This window comes from Lissotriton helveticus, chromosome 6, assembly GCF_964261635.1.
Source record: "Lissotriton helveticus chromosome 6, aLisHel1.1, whole genome shotgun sequence".
In the NCBI taxonomy this organism is placed as follows: domain Eukaryota; kingdom Metazoa; phylum Chordata; class Amphibia; order Caudata; family Salamandridae; genus Lissotriton; species Lissotriton helveticus.
The window spans coordinates 1,529,602,836-1,529,611,747 of record NC_136067.1 but is presented as its reverse complement, the minus strand read 5'-3'; positions in this window follow the sequence as shown (position 1 = coordinate 1,529,611,747).

Below are 8,912 nucleotides of genomic sequence, written 5' to 3'. Positions count from 1 at the left end.
TGGCCATAGAGTGGAGGCTCTCAGAGACACAGGAGCAAGTGTGACAGCTGTCAAGTGTCACTTGGTCTCTGAGGAGCAGGTAGTCCCTCATGCATTATTCCCAGTTGTTGCCGCTGACAACACAGAGAGCCATTGCAAGGTGGCTCAAGTTCCCTTTGAGTGGGAGGGGGTCTCTGGTACTCTTCAAGTAGCTGTGAGGCCGTCCATGCCTGTTGATTGTCTGTTAGGCAATGATTTAGAAAGCTCCCCTTGGGCTAAGGTAGAGGGGAAGGCACATTTGGAGATGTTGGGTCTGCCTGAGTGGGCATGTGTGACCACTCGGTCTATGGCAGCTAAGGGTGTTCAAGAGACCCTGGAGCCTGAAAGTATGGCCCAGGGATCTGCCTTAAAGAGAAGAGGTCAGGGGCATGGGAAACGAGCCCCTATTGTTCCCACGGTCCAGGAGGAGGCATACCCTGAGGGGGATGCCCTAGAACCCACTGATGAGCAAGTTTCTGACCTGGAGGAACCAACCTGAGCTGACCCATTGGCAGCAAGAAGGGGGTCCCTCCAGGGAGGAATTTTGTGAAGAGCAAAAGAAGTGCCCTTCTCTTGTGGGTTTGAGGCAACAGGCCACAAACCAGGCAGCAGGTGATCAGTATGGATCACATTGGATCTACTGGGAGAATGGACTCCTGTATAGCGAGCCTAAGGTTGCTGAGCCTGGGTCAGCCCGTGTGCTGGTGGTACCTCAGCGATTCAGAGCCTTCCTATTGGGTTTGGCTCATGATGTTCCATTAGCTGGTCATCTGGGGCAGAACAAGACCTTTGAAAGGCTTGTCTCCCACTTTTATTGGCCCCAGCTGAGAAAGAGTTCAGATACTCATTGTAGAACGTGTCAAACTTTCCAGGCAAGTGGGGAAAGTGGAAGGAGGCACAAGGCCCCTCTCCAACCTTTTCCCGTAGTCAGTACCCCCTTGGAACGGGTGGGCATTGACATTGTGGGGCCACTGGACCCCAAGACAGCCATGGGCAACAGGTTTATCCTGGTCTTGGTGGACCATGCTACCCGGTACCCGGAAGCCATTCCACTCAGGACAGTGACGGCCCCCGTGGTAGGACGTGCACTGATGGGGATTTTCTCCCGTGTGGGGTTCCCCAGAGAGGTTGTGTCTGACCGAGGTACAAACTTCATTTCCAATGATATGAAGTCTCTGTGGAAGGAGTGTGGTGTTACCTACAAGTTCACCACTCCTTACCACCCACAAGGTAATGGGCTGGTTGAAAGATTTAACCGGACCATTAAGGGTATGATCATGGGTCTTGAAGAACCAATGAGGCGTAATTGGGACGTACTATTGCCATGCCTTCTGTTTGCCTACCGAGAGGTGCCTCAGAAGTCCCTAGGGTTCAGCCTCTTTGAGCTTTTGTATGGTCACCCGGTAAGAGGACCTTTGAGTTTGGTAAAGGAAGGCTGGGAGCAATCTCCCAGGAAACCTCCCCAGGATGTATATAGCTACATGCTGGCCTTTGGAAACCAAACCAGGCGTTTCAGGGATCTCGCTCAGGCGAATCTGGAAGCCAGCCAGGAAGAGATGAAACGGTGGTACGATCAGAATGCCACTCTGAATGAGCTTCAGCCTGGACAGAAAGTTTGGGTCATGGCCCCTATGGAGCCTTGTGCGCTCCAAGACAGGTGGACTGGTCCATATGAGGTGGTGGAGCGCAAGAGTGATGTCACCTATCTGGTGAACTTGCGGTCTCCAAGGAACCCTTTGAGGGTCCATCATGTTAACCGCCTGAAGCCCCACTTAGAAAGGACCGAAGTGGGCATGCTCCTAGCGACAGATGATGGAATGGAGGAGGAGACCGAGCCTCTTCCTGACCTCCTGTCTGCAACAGAACAAGATGGGTCAGTGGATGGTGTCAGCCTCTCTGCCACAATGACCCCTGATCAGCAGCAAGATTGCCGCCAACTGTTGGGGCAATTCTCTGATCTATTTCCCTTGGTTCCTGGTGTCACAGATTGGTGCGTCCATGATGTGGACACTGGGGACAGTCCTCCTGTGAAGCACAAACCTTACAGAGTGACTGACAAGGTTAGGGCTTACATTAAGGAGGAAATCTCCAAGGGGTCATTGAGTCCTCCAACAGTCCTTGGGCCAGCCCAGTGGTCTTGGTCCCAAAGGCTGCCTCGCCGGGTGCCACACCTGAACTCCGATTCTGTGTGGACTACAGAGGGCTCAATTCAGTCACCAGGACCGACGCACACCCCATCCCCAGAGCTGATGAGCTCATTGATTGGCTAGGAGCTGCAAGGTACCTCAGCACGTTTGATTTGACGTCTGGGTACTGGCAGATCACCTTGACCGATGGGGCTAAGGAGAGGTCAGCATTCTCCACACCAGATGGGCACTACCAATTTCAGGTTATGCCCTTTGGGATGAAGAATGCCCCTGCCACCTTTCAGAGGTTGGTCAACCTGGTGTTGGCTGGACTGGAGGACTTCAGTGCTGCCTACCTGGATGACATTGCAGTGTTCAGCGCTAGTTGGGAGGAACACTTGAGGCACCTCTGGGAAGTGTTGATGGCAATGCGCAAGGCAGGCCTCATGATCAAGGCAAGTAAGTGTCAGATCGGGCAGGGCTCCGTTGTGTACTTGTGTCACCAGGTAGGAGGCGGCCAGGTGGCGCCCCTAAAACCCAAGATTCATACCATCCTGGCATGGGAACCCGCAAAGACTCAGACACAGGTGAGAGCCTTTTTAGTACTCACTGGGTACTACAGGAGGTTTGTCAAAGGGTATGGCAACATTGTTGCACCTTTGACTGAGCTGACTTCCAGGAAGCAGCCCAAGAAAGTGAACTGGACTGACACCTGTCAGAAAGCTTTTGATGCCCTGAAGACTGCCATGTGCACAGCACCCGTGCTTCAGGCACCCAACTTCTCAAAATTATTAATTGTACAGACAGACGCTTCAGAGCATGGTGTGGGGGCTGTTCTATCACAGATTACTGAGGAGGGCTTTGACCAACCTGTAGCCTTCATCAGTAGGAGGTTACTTTCACGGGAACAGAGGTGGAGTGCAATTGATTGTGAAGCATTTGCTGTGGTTTGGGCACTGAAGAAGTTGAGACCATACTTGTTTGGGACTCACTTCCGGGTTCAGACCGACCACAGGCCCCTCAGATGGCTGATGCAGATGAGGGTTGAGAACGTAAAGTTGTTGAGGTGGTCCATCTCCCTACAGGGTATGGACTTTACGGTGAAACACCGCCCTACAGAACACGCCAATGCTGATGGTCTATCCAGATTTTTCCGCCTTAGTGAAGAGAACTCCCAAGTGGAAGGGTAGTTCTCCCCACATTTTAGCTGGAGGGGACACGTGTTAGACCTGACATCATTGGTGTGAGTCTCCCTTCCATTTTTGATGGATTGCCTCCTCTGTTTTGACATTTTTTGCTGGTTGTATGTTTTGGGCCCTGTGCCACTGCTAATCAGTGCCACAGTGCAAGTGCTCCCTATGTTAAATTGATATACTAATTGGATTCCATGATTGGCCTATTTGATCTACTGTCAGCCCCTAGTACTGTGCACCATGTGTGCCCAGGGCTTGTAGAGCAAATGCTACTGGTGGGCTTGCAGCACTGGTTGTGCCACCCACAGAAGCCACTTGTAAAGTGTGTCTCAGGCCTGCCATTGCAAAGCCTGTATGTAGTCTGTGACTACCATGTGGACTTGGCCAAGTGCACCCACTTGCCATTCCCTAAACCTTCCCTTTGCTTCATATTAGACACCCCTATGGTAGGCCCAAGGGCAGGGTGCATTGTAAGTATAAGGTAGAACATGCTCTGATATGTGTAGCATGTTCTAGTAGTGAATTACAGCTATTCTCATTTTTCACTATTGAAGGCTACCTGTTCTCATAGACTACAATGGGCAGTGAAGATTGTTGCATCCCTACAATCCTAACTGACTCAGGGAACACAGTATAAATTCGAGTTTAGTATGCCTGAACTCAGGATAATAAAATACATCTTTTAGTAAAGTTTATTTCAATATTCTGTTTGCAAATACCACTTTTAGAAAGTAGGTATTTGCCTGCCTAACCATTTGAGCCCGCCTCTGCTGACTTGTGTATTCCTTGTCTGGGTTTGTGTGTGACAGGGCTCGGGAAATTCCAGGAGACAGTCTGGAACAGCCCAGTGGTGAATAGGGAGATTTACCTCCAGATGGGAGGGGGAGAGTGCACCTGGGGCCTGAATAGGGCTGGGCCTTCCCTCCACAATGCTGGCTCCACCCCCTGTGGCTTGTCTGATGTCTCTGCCCTGCACAGTGAAAGGAGAAGGGGAATCCTGTCAACAGAGTGCTCCAGAGCTGCATCTTCCCTCCCCTGTGCCGGTTTCACCTCCTGTGGGGCATCTGATGTTTCTGCCCTGCACAATGAAAGGAAGAGAAGAGTCATGTAAACACAGTGCTCAGGAACTGGTTTTTATACTAGGCAGAGGCCTCTCTGCCTTCAGAGAACAAAGGATTTTGGGGTATAAATATTGGGACCCAGTCCCACAGACTTTAGATCACTTCTGGAACAAGAAACCTTTCTGCCAAGGAGAAGAACCAAGGAAGCTGCAGGAGTTTGGACTGCCCCTCTGCCAGTGTGCTGTTTTCTGGGTTGGCCTGCAGTGGTTACTTCATTGCCAAGGGAAAGGAGAAGGAACTTTGTAAGGACTTTCATCTACAGAATATTCTCCAAGGGCTTGAACTGTGCTTGCCTCCTGCTGAAGTCTCAGGGCCAAAAGACTTCACCTCCAGCTCCCTCCTGAATTTCCTTGCTGGGATTTTTTACTCCAGTCACTTGCGTGCCACTGGGAGCTGGAAGCGCGACGCATCGAGAAGAAGCGTGTCGCCGCCGCAGCTGAAATCATCGCAATGCCGGAGAAGCGAGAGTTTGTCGCATCTCCCTGGAAGCGCGAGGCTCACGACGAGTCACCTACTCTGCGCAAGCATTGAGGAAGGACGCAACCATTCCCCCGGGTCACGGAACTGACGCATCTCCCTTTCTGCGAGCCTTTTGTTTACTTTGCGTGCCGCATCCAAGAACTTTGTTGAGAACTTTGTCGCATTTTCCAACAACTTGAACTAAGAGACTTTTATCATCCTTTAAGTAACCTTTAGTATAGTATTGTGGATTTTTGTTGTTTGTGGTCTTGTGTTTAAGTCTATATAAATAATACTTATTTTTATAAAACCTGTGTTGTGTCCATCTGTAGTGCTATCACTGTATTACTGTGTATATTCACAAATGCTTAACACACTGCCTCTGAGATAAGCCTGTCTGCTCTTGCCAAGCTACCAAGGGGGTGAGCAGGGGTTATTAAGGAGAGTAATCCCCTTGTCCTGACTTAGAAGTAAGGGTTCCTATTTGGACAAAGGTGATAACCATTGCCAACTAGAGACCCCCAGATCTAACAACCATTAATTAGGATTTTAAATTGTTATTCCAGACACCAAACATGAACCGGTTATCTCTACCCATTTTGAGAATATACTTATAAAAAGTAATAAGGAACTCATTAAATACTATATTTGATTTAACAATAAATCATACAAGTGACATCAAGTAATGATTTTCAATTATTACATTTACATTTTAAAACAGACAGAGATGTACATAGAGGAGTCAATTTATATAAAGACCTCTAAAACCACTTCGCTGAAAACACCCCCTATTGTGCTGCAGTATATGACGATAAATGTTGTAAATATAAAAAGCAGGCCTAGCCTGATAAAAGTCCAATGATAAGAACAGAGGTTTTAAAAACCTGTGCTGGAGAGATGCATGAAAGGGACATATCAATGCAATGTGCAAAGTTTCACCTTTGGAGATAAAATCACAAAAGCATGAGGGGGAGTCAGAATACTTATACCAGGTTCCTACTGGATACTGCAACGGATGGAAAAGTCCCATTCTAAAGAAAGTTAAAAGACAACGCTTTTGAGTAGACATCTCAAACAGAAGAAAAAACTCTATCCCGGGAACTGTTTTAACCATAGAACATTTCTGAAATAAAGGCTTATCTAGAGTTATGACTTTCCTCCCCACTGCCGATTTTTGTAGAAAAGACTCTTTTAAACAAACAACATTTTGTTTTGTGATCCATTGAGGATTAAAGTATAGCTCTGGTTTCCCCAAGACTCTGGGATTCTCTTCAATGTATACCAGCTAGGGAATGTTAGACATATTGAAATCTGAAATAACTAATCTATACAGCCTTAGAGCATCCTGTAAGCAGACAGCACACTCTAACAAAAGGGGTCGCAACCGAATGCGGTCTACAATACCTAGCTCTTCATGTACTATTTCAGATAGGGTATATTGCCCAACTCCCACGCTATACTATGGAAAGGAAAGGCCTTGCTGTAGTAAAAAACACATCTAAGAGTTTTCATTACCAGGACATGTAAAACTTAAAAGTATGTGTCCGATTTCTTTTTTATATATTGCACCCTACCCTCTGGACTGCCCCGGGCCTTCCCTAGGGGTGACTCATATGTATCAAAAAGGAAGGTTTGGTTCTGGCAAAAGGTTTATTTTGTCAGGTTGAAATGGAAGTTTAAAACTGAACACACAGGCTCTGAATGGCATGCCTGAGACACGTTTAAAGGATTATTTGAGTAGGTGGCACAACCCATGCTACAGACCCACTAGTAGTATTTAATTGACAGTCCCTGATCACAGGTAGTGCCACTTTACTGTGGCCTTATGAATAAATTAAACATGCCAATTGGAGATAAGCATATAAGTTTACCATGTTTAGAGGCGAGAGCTCAAGCACTTGAGCAATGGCTAGTAGTGGTAAAGTGCACAGAGTCCTAACACCAGTAAAAACGAGGTCAGAAAAAGTGGAGGAAGAATGCAAAAAATTGGGGGGAAGACCAGTGTAAGACGACAGTCCTAGCATGTCCCCTCTCCTTACAGAACTGTTTGAGATCAACCACAGTGTAATTTTTCAGGTTAGCCAGCTTAAATAAATAGATTAAAATAGCATAAATAATTTGACACCAAAACAACAAAAATCCAATCACTAGAACCGGAGATAAGCAATTTACACTGCCCTCTAGCCTTTCCGAAATCAAGTATTTTTTACATCCAGCTACAGACATCTAAAGCTTTCTGAGATTTTAGTGTAACACTAAATCACTGAATGGCACTGTACAACCACAAGTCCTCAAATCACAGCTGAACACCAATATTGGAAATTGGCTGAGGGGGTTGAAAACCTACTCAAGCAGCAACCACAATCTCTTTCAGGGTGACACAGAAGCAAATCCTAAATTAATCTATGCTTAAACCTCTTGTAACTCACCACCACACAGTTAGGCTTAATTTAGGGGCAATATGCAAAGTATTTATGCAGACTTTTGAAAAGTAATAAAGTGGAGACATAAAACTCGAAAAAATTCCACATCAATTAAAAAAAATAGATTGGAATATTTCGAATACTGTACATTGTTAATAAAAGTGTATTGCTAAAAAAAAAAAAAAATTGTATAAATAATTTGACACCAAAATGACAAAATTCCAATCACTAGAACCAGAGATAAGCAATTTACACAGCCCTCCATCCAGCATTCCGAAATCAAGCATTTGTACATTCAGCTACAGACATCTGAGGCTTTCTGGTAGAGCTCATGTGAAAATAAAAAACAAATTAGTATAACTAGAGAGGTTTTAGATCAGCTCCTGTGTTGATGGCCGTCTTCATGCTAGCTCAACATTTGATTGGCCAACATATATCGTTTGTCTAACCCGCGCTTGTTTGTTCATCCTTTTAGCCCATGAACGTGAATTCTGTCTGTCATCACCCTTGCATATGGATCTTTTCCATCGCCCGTCTTTGTATATGGCTTGTTTACCTCATGTATCTGGACCATATAACTTTGTCATATGTCCATAGACATAGCTTCATGTCTGTGTCACCAACCCTTGAACGTGGAATCTTTCTTAACCTATCAATAATGCTGGCCCCCAATGTAGATTCTATCCAGTCATCGGTCCCTTCACAGAACTCCTACACAGACCTGCATGCACAACACACCCAAACTTAATGTTGAGCTCGGAAAAGAATGAGATTATACAATCCTGTTTTATCCTGTGCATTCTGTTATCTGCAGTACTGGCTAAATAATACAAAAGGGGAAATACAGTTACTAACACACAATTTAAACAAGCATTATCAAAGAGAGCAGGCTTAGTTTATAACAAAAGTGCCTCTTTATTGATTAGTAAGTTTGCTTGTGGTATTGTGTGTAGGTGAGTGAGTGAATGCAAGAGTCAGTGGTGAGTGGATAAATGGGTGCGTGGATGCAAGGATGAGAAACCCAGTGCATGGATAATTTGTGACTGAGAACATGGATGGATAGATGAGTGAGTGCTTGCGTGGAAGCACCCAATCGCTTTCAGTCATAAGACAGATCAATTGGCTTTGCCATAGCTGGTTAACAGTGACCATAGGTACTAGAGGTTTGATGGATGTTAATATAATTTAAACATACTCATATACTATTGAATACTTATTCTGCAATGGCACTGTTATACATGAACGTATGTATATCCAGAGAACTGAAGCTTCCTTATTACATTTGTGAATACATCATTAGATACTTATGTATTCTGTGCATACTGGTACTCTCTGTCGCATGTATACAATTATACATTTTCAGAATGTTAAGAAATAAATCTGAAATGGATTAGATTCTCAAGTATGGAACAGAAAAAATTAGGAGATCTATAATTCTGATGTCAGGCACTGGATTTTTTGGCCGTCCGCCATCCAATCGTATTTGGGACCTCCCGCCTAAAGTCGGCGGTCCCCAGGGCAAAATAGGATGTGACCGCCACCATGGCGGTCGCATTGCCCATGCTCTGTATT